This window comes from Vombatus ursinus, unplaced genomic scaffold, assembly GCF_900497805.2.
Source record: "Vombatus ursinus unplaced genomic scaffold, bare-nosed wombat genome assembly UNPS02009994.1, whole genome shotgun sequence".
Taxonomy (NCBI): domain Eukaryota; kingdom Metazoa; phylum Chordata; class Mammalia; order Diprotodontia; family Vombatidae; genus Vombatus; species Vombatus ursinus.
In genome coordinates, this window is record NW_020949772.1 from 6,157,347 (window position 1) to 6,166,466 (window position 9,120).

Consider the following 9,120-nt stretch of genomic DNA (forward strand, 5'->3'; position numbering starts at 1 on the left):
ATAGGTAGTAGTTCATTTTGGCTGGAAGGTAGGGTGGACAGAGTACTATAAAATAAATTTGAAAAGGTACATAGTAAAGGGCTTCAAATCCCAAGATGAGTTCATACTTCATCCCAGAGGCAACAAGGATCCAGGGAATATTCCCGAGCAGGGGAGTGACTTGGTCTGACCCATTCTGGAAGCTATGTGGAGGGTAGGCTGGAGAGAGGAGACATGGGAATCAAAGAGACGATGACCCCAATAAGGTGGCTGAATGGGGGAATGGGTTGTTGACTTGGCAGCTGTTAAATAAAGAGGGTGAAGGAGGAAGATTCAGCAATGACTCATAGGTTGTTAGCCAGAATGAGTGCTGGAATGTTGATGTCCTCAACTGAAACAGGAAACTTGGAAGGAGAGATGGGTAAAATGTGTGCCATTTTGGACATGCTAAATTTGAGATGTTGATGGTACGTCCAGAGAGAGATGATCAGGGAGTTTAAGATACATGACTAATTCAGGAGAGAAATTTAGGGCTAGATACATAGATAAGGAGTCATCCATGTAGAGATGCTAAAACCCTCAAGAGGAGAAGAGTGGAGTAAGAACAGAGGCAGGTGCAGAGCATTTGGGATATATCTACTCAAAGTAGCCGATTCTCCCAGGAGAACTGAGGGGTGAGAAAGGTCAACCAGATAAGGAAAATTAGAGAGCACTGTCAGTATCCAGGAGAAGGGATTTCCATAAAGGATAGCTTATCATTCATGAAAATGTCAAGGGACCCCACTGTTCGGACTTCCACATTACAAAATATTTTTATTCCTACCTACCAGATGTTTTTCACTCTGGTGTGATTAATTCCTTTTTAAAAAAATTTTTTTTTTAAGTCTTGTGTGGAACCCTGTGAAGTATATTGGAAGTCTGAAAATGTAGGGCCACACCACATGCAAAAATGCTCTAAATCACTAATAAGAGAAATGCACATTAAAAAAAAAACTCTTGAAGTTTCATTTCATATCCACTGGCAAAGATGAGGAAAGATAAAATGCTGGAAGACAAGTACACTAATACATAGAGTTGTGACAATTGTGATGTGTGATTTGGAATCAGATTTAGGCTCATGTGGCTACAACTGGAGGGGCCCTGCAGAAGGTGACATGTACCACTTCCCCTCATTTTACAAAATAAGAAAGGGAGGACCAGGGTAGCCTATCTATTATGGGTAGTAAGCAGAAGAGGCCACATTACTGTCAGGTTAATATATGTTGGCCTGTCACTGACTGGGACTTGTCACTAAGCTGTCTGTATGTGCTCTTTGTCCCAGTGGTACAGTCTCTCAAGGCATGTACTCCACGGAAATATATACAAAATGAGCTTTTTATAGTGGCAATGGGAACTCCATTGACAGGAATGACTGAAAAGATTGTGGTATATGAATGTAATGGAATATTATGGTGGTATAAAAAATGAGAAAGAGGGCAGCTAGGTGGCGCAGTGGATAGAGTGCCAGGCCTGAAGTCAAGATTCATCTTCCTGAGTCCAAATTTGGACTCAGACACTTGTGTGACCCTGGACAAGTCACTTCACCTTGTTTGCCTCAGTTTCCTCATCTGTAAAATGAGCTGGACAAGGAAATGACAACCACTGTGGTACCTCTGCCAAGAAAACCCCAAATGGGGTCAGGACGAGTGGGACATGCCTGAACAAGAAATGACAAATAGGAAGAATCTAGAAAAGACCTGTCAGAATGGAGGCAGCCTCCGGTAAACAAAACCTTTAAAGGCTTGAGAGCTCTGATCAAAAGCAGTGACGAATGACGACTTGCAAGTACTGATGCCGGACCAGTTCTCAGCAGAAGGGTAGTGGGCTATAGGTTACTGAAGGAGGCACAGACAGCTTGGGACGGGCCAATTGGGTTTCTTCTTGCTTGCCTTCTTACAAAAGTGAAGGGAGAAAAGTCTTTGGGAAGTGAAAAAAAGAGCAACAATGTAGCTACGCTTTGCTCTGAAAACTTGCTAAGCTCTTTCAAAGAATAAAAGCTTTTCAAAATAGCTGACCCCGAGTGATGCGATCGTAAATTTCCTAAAAGGGAGTGAAAAGATGACAAAATAATCTCGAACCCAGGAAGCCAAGCTCAAATGTTTTGGGACTAAACGCACAAACGGCCCACGAGATTTCCAGGGTCTTTGGCCCGGGAGGGAGAGCCCCATCAAAGACACCCCACTTTCGAAGGCGCTGCAATTCTCCTGTAGCTGAACTCCAGAGTTGGGGTCCAGAAGTTAAGGGTCTGGACCGCTTTCTGTCTTCGGCCAAAGTGGCTGACGGTGCCCCCGGTGGTCGCCCAGCAGCCGTGTGCGGGAGGGCAGTTCTGGGGCCGATCGGATCAGGCACAGACCCCGCGGGTTGGTCCTCCCCAGTTCGGCTGCCCCCCACCCCCACCCCCCATCCCGTCCCTGCCGCCGCCGCTCTCCCGCGTGGCCTGACGGAGGCGCAGGCCGCTCTCCTTTCCCGGCCCTCCCCGAGTGAGGGAATGCAATCCCCTCCAAGCGCAGACAGGCAGCGGCGGCAGCGGCTCCTCTGCAGCGGCGGCGGCCCGCGCCGGGGCACGAAAAGAAAGCTGTCAACGGCGCCTGTGCCCTGGGCTGGGCGCGCACCGGCCGGGCCTGGGCCCCCGCCCCCAGCTTCCAGGTAGCCCGGGAGCGCGAGCGGCAGCGCGGCACGTGCGCCCGGCGCTGCTGCAGGAGCAGAACCCGAGCCGGAGCCCGAGCGGAGCCCGAGCCCGAGCGGAGCCCGAGCCCGAGCCCGAGCCCGAGCCCGAGCCCGAGCCCGAGCCCGAGCCGGAGCCCGAGCCGGCGCGGGGCGGGGGCGCACGCGGCGGCCAGCAGCCCCGGACCTCGGCGCTGCCCCGCGCCCTGCGCTCGGCGCTCCGCGACAGGGCGGACTATGCCATTGGGAGCCGGCCGGGGCCGAGGCCAACTTGCATCCGGCAGCGGCGGAGCAGCAGTGGCCAAAGGAGGAGGAGGAGGAGGAGGAGGAGGAGGAGGAGGAGGAGGAGGAGGAAGAGAAGAAGGAGGTGCCCGGGCAGCCGGGAGGAGCTGCTACCGGGGCCGGGGCCGAGGCGGAGGGGCCGGCCGTGCCCGGGGGCCGCCGCACCGAGGGGCCCCGGCCGCGCAGCCTTGAAGCGGAGGAGCAGCCAGCCCCCGGCCGGCTGGGGCAGGAGGACGAGCTCGGGCCGAGCCCAGGCCGGAGGGGAGTGCCCTGCCCTGCCCTGCTTTGCCCTGCACCTCACGCACGCACGCACCCAGAGGCCAGCAGAGGTGAGTGTCCGCCCAGGCACCCCTCCCCCTCCCCCCCTCCCCCCCCGGGGGGGCCGGGCCGGGGGACCGCCCCGGGCGCGCCCGTCCCCCGCGGGGGCAGCCCAGGCCCCCCGGCCTCGGGCTGGGTAGGTGGGGGGGGGGGCTTCCTTCCGCTTGTCCTGCCTGGAATCCCCCGAGCCACGGTACCAGACCTCTGCTCCTTCCAGAGGAGGCCGGGCAGTGCTTTCTCGGGTACCGGGGGCGCAGTGGAGAGGCCCCTCCGCTCCTTTCCAGGTGTGGGGGAAACTACTTCCAGGTGTTGCCAATCCCGGACCTAGCTGAGCTGAAGTAGGGGGAGGGGGTCCGTGTCCTAGGGTCCACTCTCCCTCTCCCTCCGTCCCCCACTTCCCCCCAGCTAAAGTCCCCTTCCCCGCTCCCCCACCCTCACGACACAGCCCGCCTCTGCCCCGCGGCCACCCGGGGAGGAGGGGAGTGGCCCCTACCCCCTGGAGATTTTGTTCCGGGGCTGTGCGTGCAGCAGGCAGAAAACGAGATGTTTCGGTGCTGAGCCCGTGTAGCTGGCCGCCTTGGGCGGCCCTGGGCTCTCGGTGTTCTTCCCCAGCCCTCGTAAACACAGCCTACTACGAAAACGTTTCCCTCCCAAGCAGAAATCTGCTCCCCACTCCCCATCCGCGTGGTAGCAGTGCCATAAGAGCACATCTGGATTGAAGTCTTGTTCTTCCCCCCTCCTCCACTCCAGGGGTTGGCTCTCGGGTGTCTGGTTTCCCCAGGCCGGGCTGGGTGTGTGAGTATTAAGATTTCCAGGCCCCCCCCCCCCACACCCCCAAACCTGCAGGAGCTTGGGCCGAATACTAATGTGCAAGGAAGCAATTGTAAACACACAAAAGTGTCACCCAGGGAAGAATGCACTCCGGCAGCAAAATAGAACATTTCTTTTTGCAGAGGCTTTGGTCCAGGGGTGAGTGAGTGAGTCACGGGCCTGCCCCTGCCCCTGCCTCTGCCCCTGCTCTCGCTCCTTTCACGTCATGTGGATTCCACCCAGTCATGGTGGGCTCTGGTCCCTGGTGTTACAAAACGGGCCGCGCTTATGGCCAAGTAGTGTTGTGGTTGTCGGACAGAGGGAGAGAGTGGAAGAGAGATAGAATTAGAGAGAGAGAGAGAGTGAGAGAGAGACAGAGTGTGTGTGTGTGTGTGTGTGTGTGTGTGTGTGTGTGTGTGTGTGTGGTTTGGGTGATTTCCCTGGAATGCTGAGAGTTCCCAGTCTCTCACCCTCTGGTTACTGAATGCAAAACGACAGTCTGGCTGGGGCAGGTGTTGGGGTTGCGGCCCCAGCCCTGTGCAGTGCCAACGTAAAGCCTTCCTTCCGTTCTTCTCCCCAGCCCTGATGGCTGCCTGTTTTCTTGCTCTCCTAAAAGGATTGCTTTTCTGGGATGTGTGACCTGGGAGGAATTCCCACAGAGGAGCAGGGGCCATCCAGGTCAGGAGAGGACCTTAGGGGGCAAGAGTAGCCCCCTCCCCATTCCATGCCACTGCCAAAGTAGTTTTCCATATGGGAAAAGGATCTCCCTCCTCAACATGACCTGCCTTCCTTGAACCACCTACTCCTAGTACATGGGTCATAAGATCATAGACTTGGAGCTAGAAAAGGACCGTGAGAGGCCTTGAAGGCCAATCCTGGAATTTTCCTGAGACCCAGGGAGTTGAACTAACTTGCCACAGCTACTGTCCGAGGCTGAATTGGAACATGGGTCTTACTGTTTGCAAAGCTGAGTTCTGTCCACTACCAGAAAGCTTATCCAGAAGGCCTCCCAGCACACAAGTGGTCAGTGCTTTCCATTGAGCAATATTTTGCATAGATTTGCATTTACCTTTCTTTGTAGCTGCCCCACCCCCTTAAGAGAATGTAAGCTCCCTGAGGACAGGGACTATTTCTTTCTTTCTGTCTTCTTCTTCTTCTTCTTTTTTTTTTTTTTTTAGCAGTGGTGCCCTACAGTGCTTGGCACATCATTGTGCTCTCTTTTTGTTTGTTGAATTGAGTTGAATTCTCTCATTCTCCACACCCCCCCCCCATTTGTTGATGCCCCTCCCTTTAGCTGGGAGGTACTTTACTCCCTCTCTGTGCCTCACTTCAGGTCTCCTGGTTGACTCTCTTTTTCCCCTGCTGAGATTTCCCTTCCTACTCAAGGAACTCATCCCCTCCACCCCTTTTCAGCCCTCTGGTAGACTGGGTTGACCCAGTAAGAGGGGCTGGTCCTAGGACTGTCAGGGACCTTTGGATGATTATGATCTGTGTGACTTGAGGCTCCCCCAGCCTCAGTTTCCCATATCGATCAAATGAGGCTAATAATAGCGAAAGCGCCCACCTCCCAGGGTTGTTGTGAGGCCTAAATGTGAAGTGGTTGGCAGACTTAAAGGAATACGGAAGTGACAGTCATTCCTGTTCTTGTTGTTATTATTATTGATGTGTGCACTCCCACAGTAGTTGGTTGAAATCCCTTCTTGGAACTTACACCATTTTCAAGAGTTGCTGTGAGCAGTCCATTCCTCCTCCTGCAGCCAGCCTGACCCTGAGCTGTTGGGTAACTGGCTCTCAGTCTTCAAGCCTGAACCTGAAGCTCTGGTAGCTTGGTAGGCCATGCCAGAGCTTGGCCTCCTGACCTTCCCTAAGGTCTCCTCCATGTCAGGGCTTCAGGGAGCAAGACTTTGATAGAGAAAACTAACAAGAAGAGATTGGAATAATGGTTCTGGGCGCTTGGTAGGACAGGAGTCATGGGTGCCATTGGTGGGTTTTTGAGTGCTTTACTTTAAAGTGGCCTAGATCTAAATGCCTTGGGAATTCCCAGGAGCCTTGGGAACCACTGTCCCTCTGGGTGCCCCCTTCAGGCTCCTGTGGGAGCCTGGAGGTTATTTACATGGCTTATTTGGTGCCTGACTTCCTCCAGACAATGCTGAGTGAATGAATGATTGAATGAACAAGACTTTGTTGAGCACTTACGACATGCTACATTTTGGGCAGTGGAGATTCTGTGCTACCCAATAGAAGGTAAGCTCCTCCAGGGCAGGGACTGTTTTGTTTTTGTCTTCTGTGTATGTGAACTGGGGGAAGTGGATCTGTGGTTTCATTGGTTTAGGAAATTCTCATTTCAAACACCCTGTGCCTTCTCTACAACTTAGGGATTCAGTTTCCTGGAGCGCTGAGAAAGGTTGAATGACTAGCCCAGGGTTACACCACAAATATGATGCCTAAGAGTTCCTGATTCCAATTCTCCATACCGCCAATGCCTATACCCTTTCCCTTTACTTCTCTCTCTTCTTCCTTCTTCCTCTCCTTCCTCCTCCTCCTCCTCTCTCTTCTCTCTCTTTCTCTTTTTTCTGTCCCTCTTCCCCCATATCCTTATCTCTCTTTCTCTTTCTCTCTTTTTTCTCTTTCTCCCTCTCTCCCCTCCTCCTTCTCTCTCTCTCTCTTTCTCTGTCTTCTCTTTTCCTTCTCCCACCCTTCTGTATATACTTAATGCTTAATCAATTAAAATAGGATGATTTGGCAGGTCTACTGTTCCTATTTTATATAGAAGACTGAGACATAGGGAAGGGAGATTCTTAGCAACTTTACTTGGTAGAATAGTCTTGGCCTGGGAGTGGGGAGACTTGGGGAGGGGGTCTAGTCCTGGCAGTGACTGACTACATGACCTTAGGTGTCTGTAAAAGGAGAGGATTGAACTAGATGACCTGGATACTCTAAGTCTATGATCTTAAAGTCACTTTATCTTTCTGGGCCTCAGTTTCTTCATCTTTTAAATGAAAGGGTTCAACCAGATAATAACAGCTAGCCTTTATATTGTGCTTTAAAATATGCAAAGCACTTTGCATGTGTTTTCTCACTTGTTATCTCACAACAACCCTGGGAAGTAGGTACTATTATTATTCCCATTTTACAGATGAGAAAACTGAGGTTGATAGTGGTGAAGTGAGACTTACCCAGGATCACATAGTTACTAAGTGACTGAGGCAGTAACTTGTGAGGGGTTACCCAGCTAGTAAGTGTCTCAGGCTGAATTTGCCCTGTTACAGGATATAGCCTGATATCATCTAGTTCAACCCCCTTGTTTTACGGGTTGTTAAATCATGGCTTTGTGAGACTTGGAGTCAGGAAGACTTGGGTTCAAATCCAACCTGCAGAAATTATATAAGACTATAACACAAAGTGGGTACTGCACTGGTAGAGGGAGTTTCCTCTCGGGGAGATTTCCTGTGCTGATGAAATCACAGGTCCTGGCCAAAAAATAATTCCCATTTTATAGATAAGGAAACTGAGACCCAGTGAAGTTGACTTGCCGAAAATCATAAAAGTACTGAGACTAAGTGAATGAGCTGGGATTATAATCCAGGGTTATACGACTGCTAGTGCTCTCCCCTTCCACAAATTGCTTTGATTCTTCTTTCTCTCTCTGCCTCATATATATATATATGTATATATATATATATACACACACACACACACACACACACACATGCACACACACACATATATACACACATATATGTATATATGTATGTATGTATGGTATGTATGTATGTACACACACATATATATATAATAGGTGTGTGTGTGTGTATAGTTACTTTTCTGTGTAATTTGCTCTCTACCTCCCCTCCCCCAATAGAATGTAAGCTTCTTGAGGGCAGGGACAGTTTTGGTTTTTCTATTTGTATCCCTAGCCTTAGCACAGCCTGACACATAGTTGATACTTAATATATACTTGTGGGTTTTTTTTTTGTTCTCTGTATCCCCAGTTGATTGCTTCATTGTGTGAATGATGGACTCCAAACTGAGTGGTCTTAGCATCCTTCATATGCTTTGTGCCCTAAGAGAAGACCAGATCTGTCCGGAGCTTGACAATATTAGTAATAGCTTTTATTTGTGTAGTGCTTTGGGATGTTGCCCTCCTGGACTTGTAGAAGGCTTGGTTCATTCATGAAGAAGAGAGAGCTTGACTCGGAGGTGTGATAGATCAATAGTTGGTGGGGTGTATTGGAAAGCTAGAGAGCAGAACTAGGAAAAATGCGTGGAAGCTGCAGAAAGTCAAGCTCAGGGCTGGTGGTAGGGAAAACTTTCCAAGCAGAAGAGCTATGAAAGAGTGGATTCTGCTGCCTTGGGAAGCAGTGGGTTCCCCTCCTGAGCTAAGGCAAGATCACCTCTCAGCCAGCTATGCTATAGACACCTTGTTTGTGTTGTGGATGCTGAAGCATGTTTTTAAATATATAAGATAAAATAAAATAACCAGGACTACAAAGGAAACAGATTGCATTGAAATAAAATTATCAAAATATTTTAAAAATCAAGTTGATGGACCCCAGGTTAAGGGATGGACACCTGGTCAGGGATGCGTTAGGCTGGATGACCTCTGAGATCACTTCCAGGTCAGAAATTTGGTGATGCTGTAGTTCATGTCCCCTGTGTGGCCCTTGGTGTGCTGAGCAGGCCCTATACTTGAAGGTTGTGGGAGGGAGAGAGAGGCAGGGCAGGGCGATGTCATGGAGAGAAGGCTGATTTCTCTCCTGTGGAGTCAAGAGATCCTGCTTCTGACACTTAGCAGGTGGGTAGCCATGGGCAAAGCATCTCCTGGGGAGTCACTTTTCCTCATTTATCAAGTGGAGATAAGAATACTTGTGCAACAGTCATGAAACAAGCATTTATTAAGCACCTGCTGTATAGTACAATCATGAAACAAGCATTTATTAAGCACCTGCTGTGTAGTACAATCATGAAACACATTTATTAAGCACCTGTTGTATAGTACAATCATGAAACACACATTTATTAAGCACC

At 50.4% G+C, this 9,120-nt stretch overlaps 1 protein-coding gene across 4 annotated transcripts in view; it reads left to right on the top strand.

Moving 5' to 3' along the window:
* The first annotated feature begins 3,207 nt into the window (after positions 1-3,207).
* PITPNM2 (phosphatidylinositol transfer protein membrane associated 2) overlaps positions 3,208-9,120 on the top strand; it is a 256,108-nt gene continuing 250,195 nt past the window's right edge. For all 4 annotated transcript variants that reach the window (XM_027853474.1, XM_027853476.1, XM_027853475.1 and 1 more), the window contains exon 1: positions 3,208-3,293. The gene's annotated coding sequence lies outside the window, so the exon portion shown is untranslated. The remainder of the gene's footprint in view (positions 3,294-9,120) is intronic.